The sequence below is a fragment of the Podarcis vaucheri genome (genome assembly GCF_965113315.1).
Source record: "Podarcis vaucheri genome assembly, chromosome: 2".
Taxonomy (NCBI): domain Eukaryota; kingdom Metazoa; phylum Chordata; class Lepidosauria; order Squamata; family Lacertidae; genus Podarcis; species Podarcis vaucheri.
Window position 1 is genome coordinate 11,880,050 of NC_138760.1, and position 16,899 is coordinate 11,896,948.

Genomic DNA, 16,899 nt, shown 5'->3' on the forward strand with positions numbered 1-16,899 from the left:
AACAGAATTAGCCCTCGACGTCTGAAAAACGTTTTTTGAAAAAATCCCTAAGCCGCGCGGTCACAATTTCTTCTCAAAATCTGACGTTCTGCAATTCACTCAAAAATGTTTGCAAACTGTTGCAAGTGATCCCCTGAAATGTTTTTCGGTGGAAACAGATGGGTTTTTATCATCGGAAACAGAATTAGCCCTTGACGTCTGAACAACTGTTTTTGAAAAAATCCCTAAGCCGCGCGGTCACAATTTCTGCTAAAAATCTGACGTTATGCAAGTCACAGAAAAATGTTGTCAAACTGTTGCAAGTGATCCCCTGAAATGTTTTTCGGTGGAAACAGATGGGTTTTTATCACCGGAAACAGAATTAGCCCTCGATGTCTGAAAAACTTTTTTTGAAAAAATCCCTAAGCCGCGCGGTCACAATTTCTGCTAAAAATCTGACGTTCTGCAATTCACTTAAAAATGTTGGCAAACTGTTGCAAGTGATCCCCTGAAATGTTTTTCGGTGGAAACAGATGGGTTTTTATCATCGGAAACAGAATTAGCCCTTGACGTCTGAACAACTTTTTTTGAAAAAATCCCCAAGCCGCGCGGTCACAATTTCTTCTCAAAATCTGACGTTCTGCAATTAACTCAAAATGTTGGCAAACTGTTGCAAGTGATCCCCTGAAATGTTTTTCGGTGGAAACAGATGGGTTTTTATCATCGGAAACAGAATTAGCCCGCGACGTCTGAACAACTTTTTTTGAAAAAATCCCTAAGCCGCGCGGTCACAATTTCTGCTAAAAATCTGACGTTCTGCAATTCACTCAAAAATGTTGGCAAACTGTTGCAAGTGATCCCCTGAAATGTTTTTCGGTGGAAACAGATGGGTTTTTATCATCGGAAACAGAATTAGCCCTCGAGGTCTGAACATCTTTTTTTGAAAACATCCCTAAGCCGCGCGGTCACAATTTCTTCTCAAAATCTGACGTTCTGCAATTCACTCAAAAATGTTGGCAAACTGTTGCAAGTGATCCCCTGAAATGTTTTTCGGTGGAAACAGATGGGTTTTTATCATCGGAAACAGAATTAGCCCTCGAGGTCTGAACAACTTTTTTTGAAAAAATCCCTAAGCCGCGCGGTCACAATTTCTTCTCAAAATCTGACGTTCTGCAATTCACTCAAAAATGTTGACAAACTGTTGCAAGTGATCCCCTGAAATGTTTTTGGGTGGAAACAGATGAGTTTTTATCATCGGAAACAGAATTAGCCTTTGACGTCTGAACAACTGTTTTTGAAAAAATCCCTAAGCCGCGCGGTCACAATTTCTTCTCAAAATCTGACGTTCTGCAATTCACTCAAAAATGTTGACAAACTGTTGCAAGTGATCCCCTGAAATGTTTTTGGGTGGAAACAGATGGGTTTTTATCATCGGAAAGAGAATTAGCCTTTGACGTCTGAACAACTTTTTTTGAAAAAATCCCTAAGCCGCGCAGTCACAATTTCTGCTAAAAATCTGACGTTCTGCAATTCACTCAAAAATGTTGGCAAACGGTTGCAAGTGATCCCCTGAAATGTTTTTCGGTGGAAACAGATGGGTTTTTATCATCGGAAACAGAATTAGCCCTCGAGGTCTGAACATCTTTTTTTGAAAACATCCCTAAGCCGCGCGGTCACAATTTCTTCTCAAAATCTGACGTTCTGCAATTCACTGAAAAATGTTGGCAAACTGTTGCAAGTGATCCCCTGAAATGTTTTTCGGTGGAAACAGATGGGTTTTTATCATCGGAAACAGAATTAGCCCTCGACGTTTGAACAATTTTTTTTGAAAAAATCCCTAAGCCGCGCGGTCACAATTTCTTCTCAAAATCTGACGTTCTGCAATTCACTTAAAAATGTTGGCAAACTGTTGCAAGTGATCCCCTGAAATGTTTTTCGGTGGAAACAGATGGGTTTTTATCATCGGAAACAGAATTAGCCCTTGACGTCTGAACAACTTTTTTTGAAAAAATCCCCAAGCCGCGCGGTCACAATTTCTGCTAAAAAACTGACGTTCTGCAATTCACTCAAAAATGTTGGCAAACTGTTGCAAGTGATCCCCTGAAATGTTTTTCGGTGGAAACAGATGGGTTTTTATCATCGGAAACAGAATTAGCCCTCGAGGTCTGAACAACTGTTTTTGAAAAAATCCCTAAGCCGCGCGGTCACAATTTCTTCTCAAAATCTGACGTTCTGCAATTAACTCAAAAATGTTGGCAAACTGTTGCAAGTGATCCCCTGAAATGTTTTTCGGTGGAAACAGATGGGTTTTTATCATCGGAAACAGAATTAGCCCTCGAGGTCTGAACAACTTTTTTTGAAAAAATCCCTAAGCCGCGCGGTCACAATTTCTGCTAAAAATCTGACGTTCTGTAAGTCACAGAAAAATGTTGTCAAACTGTTGCAAGTGATCCCCTGAAATGTTTTTCGGTGGAAACAGATGGGTTTTTATCATCGGAAACAGAATTAGCCCTTGACGTCTGAACAACTGTTTTTGAAAAAATCCCTAAGCCGCGCGGTCACAATTTCTGCTAAAAATCTGACGTTCTGCAAGTCACAGAAAAATGTTGTCAAACTGTTGCAAGTGATCCCCTGAAATGTTTTTCGGTGGAAACAGATGGGTTTTTATCACCGGAAACAGAATTAGCCCTTGACGTCTGAACAACTTTTTTTGAAAAAATCCCTAAGCCGCGCGGTCACAATTTCTGCTAAAAATCTGACGTTCTGTAATTCACTGAAAAATGTTGGCAAAGTGTTGCAAGTGATCTCCTGAAATGTTTTTCGGTGGAAACAGATGGGTTTTTATCATCGGAAACAGAATTAGCCCTCGACGTTTGAACAATTTTTTTTGAAAAAATCCCTAAGCCGCGCGGTCACAATTTCTTCTCAAAATCTGACGTTCTGCAATTCACTGAAAAATGTTGGCAAAGTGTTGCAAGTGATCCCCTGAAATGTTTTTCGGTGGAAATAGATGGGTTTTTATCATCGGAAACAGAATTAGCCCTCGAGGTCTGAACATCTTTTTATGAAAACATCCCTAAGCCGCGCGGTCACAATTTCTTCTCAAAATCTGACGTTCTGCAATTCACTGAAAAATGTTGGCAAAGTGTTGCAAGTGATCCCCTGAAATGTTTTTCGGTGGAAACAGATGGGTTTTTATCATCGGAAACAGAATTAGCCCTCGACGTCTGAACAACTTTTTTTGAAAAAATCCCTAAGCCGCGCGGTCACAATTTCTTCTCAAAATCTGACGTTCTGCAATTAACTCAAAAATGTTGGCAAACTGTTGCAAGTGATCCCCTGAAATGTTTTTCAGTGGAAACAGATGGGTTTTTATTATCGGAAACAGAATTAGCCCTCGACGTCTGAAAAACGTTTTTTGAAAAAATCCCTAAGCCGCGCGGTCACAATTTCTTCTCAAAATCTGACGTTCTGCAATTCACTCAAAAATGTTGGCAAACTGTTGCAAGTGATCCCCTGAAATGTTTTTCGGTGGAAACAGATGGGTTTTTATCATCGGAAACAGAATTAGCCCTTGACGTCTGAACAACTGTTTTTGAAAAAATCCCTAAGCCGCGCGGTCACAATTTCTGCTAAAAATCTGACGTTATGCAAGTCACAGAAAAATGTTGTCAAACTGTTGCAAGTGATCCCCTGAAATGTTTTTCGGTGGAAACAGATGGGTTTTTATCACCGGAAACAGAATTAGCCCTCGATGTCTGAACAACTTTTTTTGAAAAAATCCCTAAGCCGCGCGGTCACAATTTCTGCTAAAAATCTGACGTTCTGTAATTCACTGAAAAATGTTGGCAAAGTGTTGCAAGTGATCTCCTGAAATGTTTTTCGGTGGAAACAGATGGGTTTTTATCATCGGAAACAGAATTAGCCCTCGACGTTTGAACAATTTTTTTTGAAAAAATCCCTAAGCCGCGCGGTCACAATTTCTTCTCAAAATCTGACGTTCTGCAATTCACTCAAAAATGTTGGCAAACTGTTGCAAGTGATCCCCTGAAATGTTTTTCGGTGGAAACAGATGGGTTTTTATCATCGGGAACAGAAATAGCCCTCGACGTCTTAAAAACTTTTTTTGAAAAAATCCCTAAGCCGCGCGGTCACAATTTCTTCTCAAAATCTGACGTTCTGCAATTCACTTAAAAATGTTGGCAAACTGTTGCAAGTGATCCCCTGAAATGTTTTTCGGTGGAAACAGATGGGTTTTTATCATCGGAAACAGAATTAGCCCTTGACGTCTGAACAACTTTTTTTGAAAAAATCCCTAAGCCGCGCGGTCACAATTTCTGCCAAAAATCTGACGTTCTGCAATTCACTCAAAAATGTTGGCAAAGTGTTGCAAGTGATCCCCTGAAATGTTTTTCAGTGGAAACAGGTGGGTTTTTATCATCGGAAACAGAATTAGCCCTCGACGTCAGAACAACTTTTTTTCAAAAAATCCCTAAGCCGCGCGGTCACAATTTCTTCTCAAAATCTGACGTTCTGCAATTCACTCAAAAATGTTGACAAACTGTTGCAAGTGATCCCCTGAAATTTTTTTGGGTGGAAACAGATGGGTTTTTATCATCGGAAAGAGAATTAGCCTTTGACGTCTGAACAACTATTTTTGAAAAAATCCCTAGGCCGCGCGGTCACAATTTCTTTTCAAAATCTGACGTTCTGCAATTCACTCAAAAATGTTGGCAAACTGTTGCAAGTGATTCCCTGAAATGTTTTTCGGTGGAAACAGATGGGTTTTTATCATCGGAAACAGAATTAGCCCTCGACGTCTGAACAACTGTTTTTGAAAAAATCCCTAAGCCGCGCGGTCACAATTTCTTCTCAAAATCTGACGTTCTGCAATTCACTCAAAAATGTTGGCAAACTGTTGCAAGTGATCCCCTGAAATGTTTTTCGGTGGAAACAGATGGGTTTTTATCATCGGAAACAGAATTAGCCCTCGACGTCAGAACAACTTTTTTTGAAAAAATCCCTAAGCCGCGCGGTCACAATTTCTTCTCAAAATCTGACGTTCTGCAATTAACTCAAAAATGTTGGCAAACTGTTGCAAGTGATCCCCTGAAATGTTTTTCGGTGGAAACAGATGGGTTTTTATCATCGGAAACAGAATTAGCCCTTGACGTCTGAACAACTGTTTTTGAAAAAATCCCTAAGCCGCGCGGTCACAATTTCTGCTAAAAATCTGACGTTCTGCAAGTCACAGAAAAATGTTGTCAAACTGTTGCAAGCGATCCCCTGAAATGTTTTTCGGTGGAAACAGATGGGTTTTTATCACCGGAAACAGAATTAGCACTCGACGTCTGAACAACTTTTTTTGAAAAAATCCCTAAGCCGCGCGGTCACAATTTCTTCTCAAATTCTGACGTTCTGCAATTCACTCAAAAATGTTGGCAAACTGTTGCAAGTGATCCCCTGAAATGTTTTTCGGTGGAAACAGATGGGTTTTTATCATCGGAAACAGAATTAGCCCTCGACGTCTGAACAACTTTTTTTGAAAAAATCCCTAAGCCGCGCGGTCACAATTTCTTCTCAAAATCTGACGTTCTGCAATTCACTGAAAAATGTTGGCAAAGTGTTGCAAGTGATCTCCTGAAATATTTTTAGGTGGAAACAGATGGGTTTTTATCATCGGGAACAGAAATAGCCCTTGACGTATGAACAACTTTTTTTGAAAAAATCCCTCAGCCGCGCGGTCACAATTTCTTCTCAAAATCTGACGTTCTGCAAGTCACAGAAAAATGTTGTCAAACTGTTGCAAGTGATCCCCTGAAATGTTTTTCGGTGGAAACAGATGGGTTTTTATCATCGGAAACAGAATTAGCCCTTGACGTCTGAACAACTGTTTTTGAAAAAATCCCTAAGCCGCGCGGTCACAATTTCTGCTAAAAATCTGACGTTCTGCAAGTCACAGAAAAATGTTGTCAAACTGTTGCAAGCGATCCCCTGAAATGTTTTTCGGTGGAAACAGATGGGTTTTTATCACCGGAAACAGAATTAGCACTCAACGTCTGAACAACTTTTTTTGAAAAAATCCCTAAGCCGCGCGGTCACAATTTCTTCTCAAATTCTGACGTTCTGCAATTCACTGAAAAATGTTGGCAAAGTGTTGCAAGTGATCCCCTGAAATGTTTTTCGGTGGAAACAGATGGGTTTTTAACATCGGAAACAGAATTAGCCCTGGACGTCTGAACAACTTTTTTTGAAAAAATCCCTAAGCCGCGCGGTCACAATTTCTTCTCAAAATCTGACGTTCTGCAATTCACTCACAAATGTTGGCAAACTGTTGCAAGTGATCCCCTGAAATGTTTTTCGGTGGAAACAGATGGGTTTTTATCATGGGGAACAGAATTAGCCCTTGACGTCTAAACAACTGTTTTTGAAAAAATCCCTAAGCCGCGCGGTCACAATTTCTTCTCAAAATCAGACGTTCTGCAATTAACGCAAAAATGTTGGCAAACTGTTGCAAGTGATCCCCTGAAATGTTTTTCGGTGGAAACAGATGGGTTTTTATCATCGGAAACAGAATTAGCCCTCGACGTCTGAACAACTTTTTTTGAAAAAATCCCTAAGCCGCGCGGTCACAATTTCTTCTCAAAATCTGACGTTCTGCAATTCACTGAAAAATGTTGACAAACTGTTGCAAGTGATCCCCTGAAATGTTTTTCGGTGGAAACAGATGGGTTTTTATCATCGGAAACAGAATTAGCCCTCGACGTCTGAACAACTTTTTTTGAAAAAATCCCTAAGCCGCGCGGTCACAATTTCTTCTCAAAATCTGACGTTCTGCAATTCACTCAAAAATGTTGGTAAACTGTTGCAAGTGATCCCCTGAAATGTTTTTCGGTGGAAACAGATCGGTTTTTATCATCGGAAACAGAATTAGCCCTTGACGTCTGAACAACTGTTTTTGAAAAAATCCCTAAGCCGCGCGGTCACAATTTCTGCTAAAAATCTGACGTTGTGCAAGTCACAGAAAAATGTTGTCAAACTGTTGCAAGTGATCCCCTGAAATGTTTTTCGGTGGAAACAGATGGGTTTTTATCATCGGAAACAGAATTAGCCCTCGAGGTCTGAACAACTTTTTTTGAAAAAATCCCTAAGCCGCGCGGTCACAATTTCTTCTCAAAATCTGACGTTCTGCAATTCACTCAAAAATGTTGCCAAACTGTTGCAAGTGATCCCCTGAAATGTTTTTCGGTGGAAACAGATGGGTTTTTATCATCGGAAACAGAATTAGCCCTTGACGTCTGAACAACTGTTTTTGAAAAAATCCCTAAGCCGCGCGGTCACAATTTCTTCTCAAAATCTGACGTTCTGCAATTCACTCAAAAATGTTGGCAAACTGTTGCAAGTGATCCCCTGAAATGTTTTTCGGTGGAAACAGATGGGTTTTTATCATCGGGAACAGAAATAGCCCTTGACGTCTGAACAACTTTTTTTGAAAAAATCCCTGAGCCGCGCGGTCACAATTTCTTCTCAAAATCTGACGTTCTGCAATTAACTCAAAAATGTTGGCAAACTGTTGCAAGTGATCCCCTGAAATGTTTTTCGGTGGAAACAGATGGGTTTTTATCATCGGAAACAGAATTAGCCCTTGACGTCTGAACAACTGTTTTTGAAAAAATCCCTAAGCCGCGCGGTCACAATTTCTTCTCAAAATCTGACGTTCTGCAATTCACTCAAAAATGTTGACAAACGGTTGCAAGTGATCCCCTGAAATGTTTTTGGGTGGAAACAGATGGGTTTTTATCATCGGAAAGAGAATTAGCCTTTGACGTCTGAACAACTGTTTTTGAAAAAATCCCTAAGCCGCGCAGTCACAATTTCTGCAAAAAATCTGACGTTCTGCAATTCACTCAAAAATGTTGGCAAACTGTTGCAAGTGATCCCCTGAAATGTTTTTCGGTGGAAACAGATGGGTTTTTATCATCGGAAACAGAATTAGCCCTCGAGGTCTGAACATCTTTTTTTGAAAACATCCCTAAACCGCGCGGTCACAATTTCTTCTCAAAATCTGACGTTCTGCAATTCACTGAAAAATGTTGGCAAACTGTTGCAAGTGATCCCCTGAAATGTTTTTCGGTGGAAACAGATGGGTTTTTATCATCGGAAACAGAATTAGCCCTCGACGTCTGAACAACTTTTTTTGAAAAAATCCCAAAGCCGCGCGGTCACAATTTCTTCTCAAAATCTGACGTTCTGCAATTCACTGAAAAATGTTGGCAAAGTGTTGCAAGTGATCCCCTGAAATGTTTTTCGGTGGAAACAGATGGGTTTTTATCATCGGAAACAGAATTAGCCCTCGACGTCTGAACAACTTTTTTTGAAAAAATCCCTAAGCCGCGCGGTCACAATTTCTTCTCAAAATCTGACGTTCTGCAATTCATTCAAAAATGTTGGCAAACTGTTGCAAGTGATCCCCTGAAATGTTTTTCGGTGGAAACAGATGGGTTTTTATCATCGGAAACAGAATTAGCCCTTGACGTCTGAACAACTGTTTTTGAAAAAATCCCTAAGCCGCGCGGTCACAATTTCTGCTAAAAATCTGACGTTCTGCAAGTCACAGAAAAATGTTGTCAAACTGTTGCAAGTGATCCCCTGAAATGTTTTTCGGTGGAAACAGATGGGTTTTTAACATCGGAAACAGAATTAGCCCTGGACGTCAGAACAACCTTTTTGGAAAAAATCCCTAAGCCGCGCGGTCACAATTTCTTCTCAAAATCTGACGTTCTGCAATTCACTCACAAATGTTGGCAAACTGTTGCAAGTGATCCCCTGAAATGTTTTTCGGTGGAAACAGATGGGTTTTTATCATGGGGAACAGAATTAGCCCTTGACGTCTAAACAACTGTTTTTGAAAAAATCCCTAAGCCGCGCGGTCACAATTTCTTCTCAAAATCTGACGTTCTGCAATTAACGCAAAAATGTTGGCAAACTGTTGCAAGTGATCCCCTGAAATGTTTTTCGGTGGAAACAGATGGGTTTTTATCATCGGAAACAGAATTAGCCCTCGACGTCTGAACAACTTTTTTTGAAAAAATCCCTAAGCCGCGCGGTCACAATTTCTTCTCAAAATCTGACGTTCTGCAATTCACTCAAAAATGTTGACAAACTGTTGCAAGTGATCCCCTGAAATGTTTTTCGGTGGAAACAGATGGGTTTTTATCATCGGAAACAGAATTAGCCCTCGACGTCTGAACAACTTTTTTTGAAAAAATCCCTAAGCCGCGCGGTCACAATTTCTTCTCAAAATCTGACGTTCTGCAATTCACTCAAAAATGTTGGTAAACTGTTGCAAGTGATCCCCTGAAATGTTTTTCGGTGGAAACAGATCGGTTTTTATCATCGGAAACAGAATTAGCCCTTGACGTCTGAACAACTGTTTTTGAAAAAATCCCTAAGCCGCGCGGTCACAATTTCTGCTAAAAATCTGACGTTGTGCAAGTCACAGAAAAATGTTGTCAAACTGTTGCAAGTGATCCCCTGAAATGTTTTTCGGTGGAAACAGATGGGTTTTTATCATCGGAAACAGAATTAGCCCTCGAGGTCTGAACAACTTTTTTTGAAAAAATCCCTAAGCCGCGCGGTCACAATTTCTTCTCAAAATCTGACGTTCTGCAATTCACTCAAAAATGTTGGCAAACTGTTGCAAGTGATCCCCTGAAATGTTTTTCGGTGGAAACAGATGGGTTTTTATCATCGGAAACAGAATTAGCCCTTGACGTCTGAACAACTGTTTTTGAAAAAATCCCTAAGCCGCGCGGTCACAATTTCTTCTCAAAATCTGACGTTCTGCAATTCACTCAAAAATGTTGGCAAACTGTTGCAAGTGATCCCCTGAAATGTTTTTCGGTGGAAACAGATGGGTTTTTATCATCGGGAACAGAAATAGCCCTTGACGTCTGAACAACTTTTTTTGAAAAAATCCCTGAGCCGCGCGGTCACAATTTCTTCTCAAAATCTGACGTTCTGCAATTAACTCAAAAATGTTGGCAAACTGTTGCAAGTGATCCCCTGAAATGTTTTTCAGTGGAAACAGATGGGTTTTTATCATCGGAAACAGAATTAGCCCTTGACGTCTGAACAACTGTTTTTGAAAAAATCCCTAAGCCGCGCGGTCACAATTTCTTCTCAAAATCTGACGTTCTGCAATTCACTCAAAAATGTTGACAAACGGTTGCAAGTGATCCCCTGAAATGTTTTTGGGTGGAAACAGATGGGTTTTTATCATCGGAAAGAGAATTAGCCTTTGACGTCTGAACAACTGTTTTTGAAAAAATCCCTAAGCCGCGCGGTCACAATTTCTGCTAAAAATCTGACGTTCTGCAATTCACTCAAAAATGTTGGCAAACTGTTGCAAGTGATCCCCTGAAATGTTTTTCGGTGGAAACAGATGGGTTTTTATCATCGGAAACAGAATTAGCCCGCGACGTCTGAACAACTTTTTTTGAAAAAATCCCTAAGCCGCGCGGTCACAATTTCTTCTCAAAATCTGACGTTCTGCAATTCACTCAAAAATGTTGGCAAACTGTTGCAAGTGATCCCCTGAAATGTTTTTCGGTGGAAACAGATGGGTTTTTATCATCGGAAACAGAATTAGCCCTCGAGGTCTGAACATCTTTTTTTGAAAACATCCCTAAACCGCGCGGTCACAATTTCTTCTCAAAATCTGACGTTCTGCAATTCACTGAAAAATGTTGGCAAACTGTTGCAAGTGATCCCCTGAAATGTTTTTCGGTGGAAACAGATGGGTTTTTATCATCGGAAACAGAATTAGCCCTCGACGTCTGAACAACTTTTTTTGAAAAAATCCCAAAGCCGCGCGGTCACAATTTCTTCTCAAAATCTGACGTTCTGCAATTCACTGAAAAATGTTGGCAAAGTGTTGCAAGTGATCCCCTGAAATGTTTTTCGGTGGAAACAGATGGGTTTTTATCATCGGAAACAGAATTAGCCCTCGACGTCTGAACAACTTTTTTTGAAAAAATCCCTAAGCCGCGCGGTCACAATTTCTTCTCAAAATCTGACGTTCTGCAATTCATTCAAAAATGTTGGCAAACTGTTGCAAGTGATCCCCTGAAATGTTTTTCGGTGGAAACAGATGGGTTTTTATCATCGGAAACAGAATTAGCCCTTGACGTCTGAACAACTGTTTTTGAAAAAATCCCTAAGCCGCGCGGTCACAATTTCTGCTAAAAATCTGACGTTCTGCAAGTCACAGAAAAATGTTGTCAAACTGTTGCAAGTGATCCCCTGAAATGTTTTTCGGTGGAAACAGATGGGTTTTTATCATCGGAAACAGAATTAGCCCTCGAGGTCTGAACAACTTTTTTTGAAAAAATCCCTAAGCCGCGCGGTCACAATTTCTGCTAAAAATCTGACGTTCTGCAATTCACTGAAAAATGTTGGCAAAGTGTTGCAAGTGATCTCCTGAAATGTTTTTCGGTGGAACCAGATGGGTTTTTATCATCGGGAACAGAATTAGCCCTCGACGTCTTAAAAACTTTTTTTGAAAAAATCCCTAACCCGCGCGGTCACAATTTCTTCTCAAAATCTGACGTTCTGCAATTCACTCAAAAATGTTGACTAACGGTTGCAAGTGATCACCTGAAATGTTTTTGGGTGGAAACAGATGGGTTTTTATCATCGGAAAGAGAATTAGCCTTTGACGTCTGAACAACTGTTTTTGAAAAAATCCCTAAGCCGCGCGGTCACAATTTCTGCTAAAAATCTGACGTTCTGCAATTCACAGAAAAATGTTGGCAAACTGTTGCAAGTGATCCCCTGAAATGTTTTTTGGTGGAAACAGATGGGTTTTTATCATCGGAAACAGAATTAGCCCTCGAGGTCTGAACATCTTTTTTTGAAAACATCCCTAACCCGCGCGGTCACAATTTCTTCTCAAAATCTGACGTTCTGCAATTCACTCAAAAATGTTGGCAAACTGTTGCAAGTGATCCCCTGAAATGTTTTTCGGTGGAAACAGATGGGTTTTTATCATCGGAAACAGAATTAGCCCGCGACGTCTGAACAACTTTTTTTGAAAAAATCCCTAAGCCGCGCGGTCACAATTTCTTCTCAAAATCTGACGTTCTGCAATTCACTCAAAAATGTTGGCAAACTGTTGCAAGTGATCCCCTGAAATGTTTTTCGGTGGAAACAGATGGGTTTTTATCATCGGAAACAGAATTAGCCCTCGAGGTCTGAACATCTTTTTTTGAAAACATCCCTAAACCGCGCGGTCACAATTTCTTCTCAAAATCTGACGTTCTGCAATTCACTGAAAAATGTTGGCAAACTGTTGCAAGTGATCCCCTGAAATGTTTTTCGGTGGAAACAGATGGGTTTTTATCATCGGAAACAGAATTAGCCCTCGACGTCTGAACAACTTTTTTTGAAAAAATCCCAAAGCCGCGCGGTCACAATTTCTTCTCAAAATCTGACGTTCTGCAATTCACTGAAAAATGTTGGCAAAGTGTTGCAAGTGATCCCCTGAAATGTTTTTCGGTGGAAACAGATGGGTTTTTATCATCGGAAACAGAATTAGCCCTCGACGTCTGAACAACTTTTTTTGAAAAAATCCCTAAGCCGCGCGGTCACAATTTCTTCTCAAAATCTGACGTTCTGCAATTCATTCAAAAATGTTGGCAAACTGTTGCAAGTGATCCCCTGAAATGTTTTTCGGTGGAAACAGATGGGTTTTTATCATCGGAAACAGAATTAGCCCTTGACGTCTGAACAACTGTTTTTGAAAAAATCCCTAAGCCGCGCGGTCACAATTTCTGCTAAAAATCTGACGTTCTGCAAGTCACAGAAAAATGTTGTCAAACTGTTGCAAGTGATCCCCTGAAATGTTTTTCGGTGGAAACAGATGGGTTTTTATCATCGGAAACAGAATTAGCCCTCGAGGTCTGAACAACTTTTTTTGAAAAAATCCCTAAGCCGCGCGGTCACAATTTCTGCTAAAAATCTGACGTTCTGCAATTCACTGAAAAATGTTGGCAAAGTGTTGCAAGTGATCTCCTGAAATGTTTTTCGGTGGAACCAGATGGGTTTTTATCATCGGGAACAGAATTAGCCCTCGACGTCTTAAAAACTTTTTTTGAAAAAATCCCTAACCCGCGCGGTCACAATTTCTTCTCAAAATCTGACGTTCTGCAATTCACTCAAAAATGTTGACTAACGGTTGCAAGTGATCACCTGAAATGTTTTTGGGTGGAAACAGATGGGTTTTTATCATCGGAAAGAGAATTAGCCTTTGACGTCTGAACAACTGTTTTTGAAAAAATCCCTAAGCCGCGCGGTCACAATTTCTGCTAAAAATCTGACGTTCTGCAATTCACAGAAAAATGTTGGCAAACTGTTGCAAGTGATCCCCTGAAATGTTTTTTGGTGGAAACAGATGGGTTTTTATCATCGGAAACAGAATTAGCCCTCGAGGTCTGAACATCTTTTTTTGAAAACATCCCTAACCCGCGCGGTCACAATTTCTTCTCAAAATCTGACGTTCTGCAATTCACTGAAAAATGTTGGCAAACTTTTGCAAGTGATCCCCTGAAATGTTTTTTGGTGGAAACAGATGGGTTTTTATCATCGGAAACAGAATTAGCCTTTGAAGTCTCAACAACTGTTTTTGAAAAAATCCCTAAGCCGCGCGGTCACAATTTCTTCTCAAAATCTGACGTTCTGCAATTCATTCAAAAATGTTGGCAAACTGTTGCAAGTGATCCCCTGAAATGTTTTTCGGTGGAAACAGATGGGTTTTTATCATCGGAAACAGAATTAGCCCTTGACGTCTCAACAACTGTTTTTGAAAAAATCCCTAAGCCGCGCGGTCACAATTTCTGCTAAAAATCTGACGTTCTGCAAGTCACAGAAAAATGTTGGCAAACTGTTGCAAGTGATCCCCTGAAATGTTTTTCGGTGGAAACAGATGGGTTTTTATCATCGGAAACATTATTAGCCCGCGACGTCTGAACAACTTTTTTTGAAAAAATCCCTAAGCCGCGCGGTCACAATTTCTGCTAAAAATCTTACGTTCTGCAATTCACAGAAAAATGTTGGCAAACTGTTTCAAGTGATCCCCTGAAATATTTTTAGGTGGAAACAGATGGGTTTTTATCATCGGGAACAGAAATAGCCCTTGACGTCTGAACAACTTTTTTTGAAAAAATCCCTAAGCCGCGCGGTCACAATTTCTGCTAAAAATCTGACGTTCTGCAATTCACTGAAAAATGTTGGCAAAGTGTTGCAAGTGATCTCCTGAAATGTTTTTCGGGGGAAACAGATGGGTTTTTATCATCGGAAACAGAATTAGCCCGCGACGTCTGAACAACTTTTTTTGAAAAAATCCCTAAGCCGCGCGGTCACAATTTCTTCTCAAAATCTGACGTTCTGCAATTCACTCAAAAATGTTGGCAAACTGTTGCAAGTGATCCCCTGAAACGTTTTTCGGTGGAAACAGATGGGTTTTTATCATCGGAAACAGAATTAGCCCTCGACGTCAGAACAACTTTTTTTGAAAAAATCCCTAAGCCGCGCGGTCACAATTTCTTCTCAAAATCTGACGTTCTGCAATTCACTCAAAAATGTTGACAAACGGTTGCAAGTGATCCCCTGAAATGTTTTTGGGTGGAAACAGATGGGTTTTTATCATCGGAAAGAGAATTAGCCTTTGACGTCTGAACAACTGTTTTTGAAAAAATCCCTAAGCCGCGCGGTCACAATTTCTGCTAAAAATCTGACGTTCTGCAATTCACAGAAAAATGTTGGCAAACTGTTGCAAGTGATCCCCTGAAATGTTTTTCGGTGGAAACAGATGGGTTTTTATCATCGGAAACAGAATTAGCCCGCGACGTCTGAACAACTTTTTTTGAAAAAATCCCTAAGCCGCGCGGTCACAATTTCTTCTCAAAATCTGACGTTCTGCAATTCACTCAAAAATGTTGGCAAACTGTTGCAAGTGATCCCCTGAAACGTTTTTCGGTGGAAACAGATGGGTTTTTATCATCGGAAACAGAATTAGCCCTCGACGTCTGAACAACTTTTTTTGAAAAAATCCCTAAGACGCGTGATCACAATTTTTTCTCAAAATCTGACGTTCTGCAATTCACTCAAAAATGTTGGCAAACTGTTGCAAGTGATCCCCTGAAATGTTTTTCGGTGGAAACAGATGGGTTTTTATCACCGGAAACAGAATTAGCCCTCGACGTCTGAACAACTTTTTTTGAAAAAATCCCTAAGCCGCGCGGTCACAATTTCTTCTCAAAATCTGACGTTTTGCAATTCACTCAAAAATGTTGGCAAATTGTTGCAAGTGATCCCCTGAAATGTTTTTCGGTGGAAACAGATGGGTTTTTATCATCGGAAACAGAATTAGCCCTTGACGTCTGAACAACTTTTTTTGAAAAAATCCCTAAGCCGCGCGGTCACAATTTCTTCTCAAAATCTGACGTTCTGCAATTCACTGAAAAATGTTGGCAAAGTGTTGCAAGTGATCTCCTGAAATGTTTTTCGGTGGAACCAGATGGGTTTTTATCATCAGGAACAGAATTAGCCCTCGACGTCTTAAAAACTTTTTTTGAAAAAATCCCTAAGCCGCGCGGTCACAATTTCTGCCAAAAATCTGACGTTCTGCAATTCACTCAAAAATGTTGACAAACGGTTGCAAGTGATCCCCTGAAATGTTTTTGGGTGGAAACAGATGGGTTTTTATCATCGGAAAGAGAATTAGCCTTTGACGTCTAAACAACTGTTTTTGAAAAAATCCCTAAGCCGCGCGGTCACAATTTCTGCTAAAAATCTGACGTTCTGCAATTCACAGAAAAATGTTGGCAAACTGTTGCAAGTGATCCCCTGAAATGTTTTTCGGTGGAAACAGATGGGTTTTTATCATCGGAAACAGAATTAGCCCGCGACGTCTGAACAACTTTTTTTGAAAAAATCCCTAAGCGGCGCGGTCACAATTTCTGCTAAAAATCTGACGTTCTGTAATTCACTCAAAAATGTTGGCAAACTGTTGCAAGTGATCCCCTGAAATGTTTTTCGGTGGAAACAGATGGGTTTTTATCATCGGAAACAGAATTAGCCCGCGACGTCTGAACAACTTTTTTTGAAAAAATCCCTATGCGGCGCGGTCACAATTTCTTCTCAAAATCTGACGTTCTGCAATTCACTCAAAAATGTTGGCAAATTGTTGCAAGTGATCCCCTGAAATGTTTTTCGGTGGAAACAGATGGGTTTTTATCACCGGAAACAGAATTAGCCCTCGACGTCTGAACAACTTTTTTTGAAAAAATCCCTAAGCCGCGCGGTCACAATTTCTTCTCAAAATCTGACGTTCTGCAATTCACTCAAAAATGTTGGCAAACTGTTGCAAGTGATCCCCTGAAATGTTTTTCGGTGGAAACAGATGGGTTTTTATCATCGGAAACAGAATTAGCCCTCGAGGTCTGAACAACTTTTTTTGAAAAAATCCCTAAGCCGCGCGGTCACAATTTCTTCTCAAAATCTGACGTTCTGCAATTCACTCAAAAATGTTGACAAACTGTTGCAAGTGATCCCCTGAAATGTTTTTCGGTGGAAACAGATGGGTTTTTATCATCGGAAACAGAATTAGCCCTCGAGGTCTGAACAACTTTTTTTGAAAAAATCCCTAAGCCGCACGGTCACAATTTCTTCTCAAAATCTGACGTTCTGCAATTCACTCAAAAATGTTGACAAACTGTTGCAAGTGATCCCCTGAAATGTTTTTGTTTGGAAACAGATGGGTTTTTATCATCGGAAACAGAATTATCCTTTGACGTCTGAACAACTGTTTTTGAAAAAATCCCTAAGCCGCGCGGTCACAATTTCTTCTCAAAATCTGAC